The sequence below is a fragment of the Eucyclogobius newberryi genome, unplaced genomic scaffold, assembly GCF_026437365.1.
Source record: "Eucyclogobius newberryi isolate DKJ021-1_F unplaced genomic scaffold, fEucNew1.0.hap1 SCAF_12, whole genome shotgun sequence".
Taxonomy (NCBI): Eukaryota; Metazoa; Chordata; class Actinopteri; order Gobiiformes; family Gobiidae; genus Eucyclogobius; species Eucyclogobius newberryi.
The window spans coordinates 4,985,569-4,993,508 of record NW_027315746.1 but is presented as its reverse complement, the minus strand read 5'-3'; the positions used below and the strand labels follow the sequence as shown (position 1 = coordinate 4,993,508).

The following is a 7,940-nucleotide window of genomic DNA, read 5'->3' as shown; positions in this document are numbered from 1 at the left end:
GTAGACTTGGTTTGGTCCTGTTCTAGTCCTGATGTAGACTTGGTTTAGTCCTGTTCTAGTCCTGATGTAGACTTGGTTTAGTCCTGTTCTAGTCCTGATGTAGACTTGGTTTAGTCCTGTTCTAGTCCTGATGTAGACTTGGTTTGGTCCTGTTCTAGTCCTGATGTAGACTTGGTTTAGTCCTGTTCTAGTCCTGATGTAGACTTGGTTTGGTCCTGTTCTAGTCCTGATGTAGACTTGGTTTGTCCTGTTCTAGTCCTGATGTAGACTTGGTTTGGTCCTGTTCTAGTCCTGATGTAGACTTGGTTTGGTCCTGTTCTAGTCCTGATGTAGACTTGGTTTAGTCCTGTTCTAGTCCTGATGTAGACTTGGTTTGGTCCTGTTCTAGTCCTGATGTAGACTTGGTTTGGTCCTGTTCTAGTCCTGATGTAGACTTGGTTTAGGTCCTGTTCTAGTCCTGATGTAGACTTGGTTTGGTCCTGTTCTAGTCCTGATGTAGACTTGGTTTGGTCCTGTTCTAGTCCTGATGTAGACTTGGTTTAGTCCTGTTCTAGTCCTGATGTAGACTTGGTTTAGTCCTGTTCTAGTCCTGATGTAGACTTGGTTTGGTCCTGTTCTAGTCCTGATGTAGACTTGGTTTGGTCCTGTTCTAGTCCTGATGTAGACTTGGTTTAGTCCTGTTCTAGTCCTGATGTAGACTTGGTTTAGTCCTGTTCTAGTCCTGATGTAGACTTGGTTTAGTCCTGTTCTAGTCCTGATGTAGACTTGGTTTAGTCCTGTTCTAGTCCTGATGTAGACTTGGTTTGGTCCTGTTCTAGTCCTGATGTAGACTTGGTTTGGTCCTGTTCTAGTCCTGATGTAGACTTGGTTTAGTCCTGTTCTAGTCCTGATGTAGACTTGGTTTAGTCCTGTTCTAGTCCTGATGTAGACTTGGTTTAGTCCTGTTCTAGTCCTGATGTAGACTTGGTTTGGTCCTGTTCTAGTCCTGATGTAGACTTGGTTTGGTCCTGTTCTAGTCCTGATGTAGACTTGGTTTAGTCCTGTTCTAGTCCTGATGTAGACTTGGTTTAGTCCTGTTCTAGTCCTGATGTAGACTTGGTTTGGTCCTGTTCTAGTCCTGATGTAGACTTGGTTTAGTCCTGTTCTAGTCCTGATGTAGACTTGGTTTGGTCCTGTTCTAGTCCTGATGTAGACTTGGTTTAGTCCTGTTCTAGTCCTGATGTAGACTTGGTTTAGTCCTGTTCTAGTCCTGATGTAGACTTGGTTTGGTCCTGTTCTAGTCCTGATGTAGACTTGGTTTAGTCCTGTTCTAGTCCTGATGTAGACTTGGTTTAGTCCTGTTCTAGTCCTGATGTAGACTTGGTTTGGTCCTGTTCTAGTCCTGATGTAGACTTGGTTTGGTCCTGTTCTAGTCCTGATGTAGACTTGGTTTAGTCCTGTTCTAGTCCTGATGTAGACTTGGTTTGGTCCTGTTCTAGTCCTGATGTAGACTTGGTTTAGGTCCTGTTCTAGTCCTGATGTAGACTTGGTTTAGGTCCTGTTCTAGTCCTGATGTAGACTTGGTTTAGTCCTGTTCTAGTCCTGATGTAGACTTGGTTTGTCCTGTTCTAGTCCTGATGTAGACTTGGTTTGGTCCTGTTCTAGTCCTGATGTAGACTTGGTTTGGTCCTGTTCTAGTCCTGATGTAGACTTGGTTTAGTCCTGTTCTAGTCCTGATGTAGACTTGGTTTAGTCCTGTTCTAGTCCTGATGTAGACTTGGTTTAGTCCTGTTCTAGTCCTGATGTAGACTTGGTTTGGTCCTGTTCTAGTCCTGATGTAGACTTGGTTTGGTCCTGTTCTAGTCCTGATGTAGACTTGGTTTAGGTCCTGTTCTAGTCCTGATGTAGACTTGGTTTAGTCCTGTTCTAGTCCTGATGTAGACTTGGTTTGGTCCTGTTCTAGTCCTGATGTAGACTTGGTTTAGTCCTGTTCTAGTCCTGATGTAGACTTGGTTTGGTCCTGTTCTAGTCCTGATGTAGACTTGGTTTAGTCCTGTTCTAGTCCTGATGTAGACTTGGTTTAGTCCTGTTCTAGTCCTGATGTAGACTTGGTTTGTCCTGTTCTAGTCCTGATGTAGACTTGGTTTAGTCCTGTTCTAGTCCTGATGTAGACTTGGTTTGGTCCTGTTCTAGTCCTGATGTAGACTTGGTTTGGTCCTGTTCTAGTCCTGATGTAGACTTGGTTTGGTCCTGTTCTAGTCCTGATGTAGACTTGGTTTAGTCCTGTTCTAGTCCTGATGTAGACTTGGTTTAGTCCTGTTCTAGTCCTGATGTAGACTTGGTTTAGTCCTGTTCTAGTCCTGATGTAGACTTGGTTTGGTCCTGTTCTAGTCCTGATGTAGACTTGGTTTGGTCCTGTTCTAGTCCTGATGTAGACTTGGTTTAGTCCTGTTCTAGTCCTGATGTAGACTTGGTTTAGTCCTGTTCTAGTCCTGATGTAGACTTGGTTTAGTCCTGTTCTAGTCCTGATGTAGACTTGGTTTAGTCCTGTTCTAGTCCTGATGTAGACTTGGTTTGGTCCTGTTCTAGTCCTGATGTAGACTTGGTTTAGTCCTGTTCTAGTCCTGATGTAGACTTGGTTTGGTCCTGTTCTAGTCCTGATGTAGACTTGGTTTGGTCCTGTTCTAGTCCTGATGTAGACTTGGTTTGGTCCTGTTCTAGTCCTGATGTAGACCTGGTTTAGTCCTGTTCTAGTCCTGATGTAGACTTGGTTTGGTCCTGTTCTAGTCCTGATGTAGACTTGGTTTAGTCCTGTCCTAGTCCTGATGTAGACTTGGTTTAGTCCTGTTCTAGTCCTGATGTAGACTTGGTTTAGTCCTGTTCTAGTCCTGATGTAGACTTGGTTTAGTCCTGTTCTAGTCCTGATGTAGACTTGGTTTGGTCCTGTTCTAGTCCTGATGTAGACTTGGTTTGGTCCTGTTCTAGTCCTGATGTAGACTTGGTTTGGTCCTGTTCTAGTCCTGATGTAGACTTGGTTTGGTCCTGTTCTAGTCCTGATGTAGACTTGGTTTAGTCCTGTTCTAGTCCTGATGTAGACTTGGTTTAGTCCTGTTCTAGTCCTGATGTAGACTTGGTTTAGTCCTGTTCTAGTCCTGATGTAGACTTGGTTTAGGTCCTGTTCTAGTCCTGATGTAGACTTGGTTTGGTCCTGTTCTAGTCCTGATGTAGACTTGGTTTAGTCCTGTTCTAGTCCTGATGTAGACTTGGTTTAGTCCTGTTCTAGTCCTGATGTAGACTTGGTTTGGTCCTGTTCTAGTCCTGATGTAGACTTGGTTTAGTCCTGTTCTAGTCCTGATGTAGACTTGGTTTGGTCCTGTTCTAGTCCTGATGTAGACTTGGTTTGGTCCTGTTCTAGTCCTGATGTAGACTTGGTTTGGTCCTGTTCTAGTCCTGATGTAGACTTGGTTTAGTCCTGTTCTAGTCCTGATGTAGACTTGGTTAGTCCTGTTCTAGTCCTGATGTAGACTTGGTTTGGTCCTGTTCTAGTCCTGATGTAGACTTGGTTTAGTCCTGTCCTAGTCCTGATGTAGACTTGGTTTAGTCCTGTCCTAGTCCTGATGTAGACTTGGTTTAGTCCTGTTCTAGTCCTGATGTAGACTTGGTTTAGTCCTGTTCTAGTCCTGATGTAGACTTGGTTTAGTCCTGTTCTAGTCCTGATGTAGACTTGGTTTGGTCCTGTTCTAGTCCTGATGTAGACTTGGTTTAGTCCTGTTCTAGTCCTGATGTAGACTTGGTTTGGTCCTGTTCTAGTCCTGATGTAGACTTGGTTTAGTCCTGTTCTAGTCCTGATGTAGACTTGGTTTAGTCCTGTTCTAGTCCTGATGTAGACTTGGTTTGGTCCTGTTCTAGTCCTGATGTAGACTTGGTTTAGTCCTGTTCTAGTCCTGATGTAGACTTGGTTTGGTCCTGTTCTAGTCCTGATGTAGACTTGGTTTGGTCCTGTTCTAGTCCTGATGTAGACTTGGTTTAGTCCTGTTCTAGTCCTGATGTAGACTTGGTTTGGTCCTGTTCTAGTCCTGATGTAGACTTGGTTTGGTCCTGTTCTAGTCCTGATGTAGACTTGGTTTGGTCCTGTTCTAGTCCTGATGTAGACTTGGTTTAGTCCTGTTCTAGTCCTGATGTAGACTTGGTTTGGTCCTGTTCTAGTCCTGATGTAGACTTGGTTTAGTCCTGTTCTAGTCCTGATGTAGACTTGGTTTAGTCCTGTTCTAGTCCTGATGTAGACTTGGTTTAGTCCTGTTCTAGTCCTGATGTAGACTTGGTTTAGTCCTGTTCTAGTCCTGATGTAGACTTGGTTTAGTCCTGTTCTAGTCCTGATGTAGACTTGGTTTGGTCCTGTTCTAGTCCTGATGTAGACTTGGTTTAGTCCTGTTCTAGTCCTGATGTAGACTTGGTTTGGTCCTGTTCTAGTCCTGATGTAGACTTGGTTTAGTCCTGTTCTAGTCCTGATGTAGACTTGGTTTGGTCCTGTTCTAGTCCTGATGTAGACTTGGTTTGGTCCTGTTCTAGTCCTGATGTAGACTTGGTTTAGTCCTGTTCTAGTCCTGATGTAGACTTGGTTTGATCCTGTTCTAGTCCTGATGTAGACTTGGTTTAGTCCTGTTCTAGTCCTGATGTAGACTTGGTTTAGTCCTGTTCTAGTCCTGATGTAGACTTGGTTTGGTCCTGTTCTAGTCCTGATGTAGACTTGGTTTGGTCCTGTTCTAGTCCTGATGTAGACTTGGTTTAGTCCTGTTCTAGTCCTGATGTAGACTTGGTTTGGTCCTGTTCTAGTCCTGATGTAGACTTGGTTTGGTCCTGTTCTAGTCCTGATGTAGACTTGGTTTGGTCCTGTTCTAGTCCTGATGTAGACTTGGTTTAGTCCTGTTCTAGTCCTGATGTAGACTTGGTTTAGTCCTGTTCTAGTCCTGATGTAGACTTGGTTTAGTCCTGTTCTAGTCCTGATGTAGACTTGGTTTGGTCCTGTTCTAGTCCTGATGTAGACTTGGTTTGGTCCTGTTCTAGTCCTGATGTAGACTTGGTTTGGTCCTGTTCTAGTCCTGATGTAGACTTGGTTTAGTCCTGTTCTAGTCCTGATGTAGACTTGGTTTAGTCCTGTTCTAGTCCTGATGTAGACTTGGTTTAGTCCTGTTCTAGTCCTGATGTAGACTTGGTTTAGTCCTGTTCTAGTCCTGATGTAGACTTGGTTTGGTCCTGTTCTAGTCCTGATTTTTTCTCAAGTTTAATCCGGCTTTTGTCCTCATGTTGATGCGGTGAATGTGAAAGTGTGAACCCTGAGACCCCAAAAACATGACTAAGTAAAACACCTCCCTCTCTCCTCCTCTATCGTCCTCCTCTCCTCCTCTCTCCCACTCCTCTCTCCCTCCCTCCTCTCTCCTCCTCTCCTCCTCCCTCCTCCTCCTCTCCTCCTCCTCTCTCCCTCCTCTCCCCTCCTCTCTCCCCTCCTATCTCCCTCCTCCCTCCCTTCCTCTCTCCTCCTCCCTCCTCTCCTCTTCCTCCTCCTCTCCTCCTCCTCTCTCCCTCCTCCCCTCCTCTCTCCTCCTCCCTCCTCTCCTCCTCCTCCTCCTCCGTCCTCCTCTCCTCATCCTCTCTCCCTCCTCTCTCCCTCCGTCCTCCTCTCCTCTCCTCTCTCCTCCTCCCTCCTCCTCCTCCTCTCTCCTCCTCTCCTCCTCCTCTCTTCTTCCTCTCTCCTCCTCCCTCCTCCTCCCTCCTCCTCTCCTCCCCTCTCTCCTCCTCCTCTCTCCCTCTCTCCTCCTCTCTCCCTCTCTCCTCCTCTCTCCCTCCTCTCTCCTCCTCTCTCCCTCCTCCCTCTTCTCTCCTCCTCTCCTCCTCCTCTTTCCCTCTCTACTCCTCCCTCCTCTCTCCCTCTCTCCTCCTCTATCGTCCTCCTCTCCCCCCCTCTTCTCTCCCTCTCTCCCTCTCTCCCCCTCCTCTCCTCCTCCCTCCTCCTCCCTCCTCCTCCTCTCCTCCTCCTATCTCCCTCCTCCCTCCCCTCCTCTCTCCTCCTTCCTCCTCTCCTCTTCCTCCTCCTCTCCTCCTCCTCTCTCCTCCTCTCTCCTCCTCCCTCCTCCTCCTCCGTCCTCCTCCCCTCATCCTCTCTCCCTCCTCTCTCCCTCCTCTCCCCTCCTCCCTCCTCTCCTCTCTCCTCTCTCCTCCTCCTCCTCCTCCTCTCCTCCTCCTCTCTTCTTCCTCTCTCCTCCTCCCTCCTCCTCTCCTCCTCCTTTCTCCTCCCCTCCCTCCTCCTCTCCTCCTCCTCTCTCCCTCCTCCCTCCTCTCTCCTCCTCTCTCCCTCCTCCCTCTTCTCCCCTCCTCCTCCTCCTCCCTCCTCCTCCTCCTCCTCCTCCTCCTCCTCCTCCTCCTCCTCCTCTCTCTCCATTCACAGCTGATATTATGGCCACATTAGTTCAGCCTGACTTTCACAGGAGCAGCTTAGTAGTCTTGGTGAGAGAACCCAAAGCAGGAGCCAAAGACAACACAGAAAACAAGGACCCAAGGGCCCCGCGACCCAACACTCTTTCTCACCTTTATCCACGGCCTTTCCTCTTTCTCGGGAAGCGAATCACACGTTTGATGAAACAGACGACAACGTGACCGTCGCCTGCTCCCATGACGACTCACATCACAAGACATTGACCAACACCGCAACAAATAAACCCGATGACTCCACTGTCACGTTCGTTTGGGAAGTGTTTATTCAGTGACTGGAGGAGACATTCAGCAAACTGTCAACGATGGAAATCAATAAATCAATAAAACTTTATATGTGAGATGCTTTTCACTCTTGGCATGTAACGCAAAGTGCTTTACATTGACAATTACCCAACTCATTCACTCTCACACACTAGAACTATAGACATGAGCATGAGTACAGATGAACCTGTTGAGAAAACACCATCTGAGGAGCAGAGAGTCACCAGCGGACACAGGGTACTGACTTAGAGGAGAGATGAGGCCCCAGACCTCCACCAGTGCCCCACAAGTCAGGGCCCAGCGGACACAGGGTACTGACCCAGAGGAGAGATGAGGCCCCAGACCTCCACCAGTGCCCCACAAGTCAGGGCCCAGCGGACACAGGGTACTGACCCAGAGGAGAGATGAGGCCCCACACCTCCACCAGGGTCCCACGAGTCAGGGCCCAGCGGACACAGGGTACTGACCCAGAGGAGAGATGAGGCCCCACACCTCCACCAGGGCCCCACGAGTCAGACCCAGCGAACACAGGGTACTGACCCAGAGGAGAGATGAGGCCCCACACCTCCACCAGGGCCCCACGAGTCAGACCCAGCGGACACAGGGTACTGACCCAGAGGAGAGATGAGGCCCCACACCTCCACCAGGGTACTGTTTTCTGAAGTAGCCAAGTTAAGTTAAAGTTAAGTTAAAAAACACAGGGCCAAAAACTGAACCCTAGGGAACACCACATGTTTTTTACATGGTGGGAGGTGGTAGCTAGACCTTCCATAGATCTGTGTCTATGAGGTTGAAATTAAACCTTTTGTGTTCAGTTTCAGAGAGGCTGACCAAGTGTCCGCCATGATCAGGACTGTCCCAATAGTCCAGTGAGTTAAGAAGGAGCCTACACGCTTCCTTTCATAGCTTCTTTAGCATAGGAACCTCAAGCTCTTCCTTACCAGTGAGAAGACTTCCCACAATGCAATGCACGGATCACTGTAACAGTTCTGAACAACGCCGATCTCTGCACAGTGAGTTTACAATGAAGTACAACTTTTACTACCTTTTTATGCAATAGTATCTGCATAAACAAACTTTATGAATAATAAGAGCTTTTGGACTGCAGCACCTTCACTCTCATCACATTGCAAACGTTTTTTTCAACAAAACTTAAAGCCACATGGTTAACTGGCATGACTCTGCTGATAGTGCAGAGCTCAGTGCCCACA

General features: G+C 47.5%; 1 pseudogene; it reads right to left on the bottom strand.

Annotated features, from left to right (window-relative positions):
• LOC140355768 (uncharacterized) overlaps positions 1 to 6,415 on the bottom strand; it is an 11,221-nt pseudogene extending 4,806 nt beyond the window's left edge.
• Between the last annotated feature and the right edge of the window lie 1,525 nt (positions 6,416 to 7,940).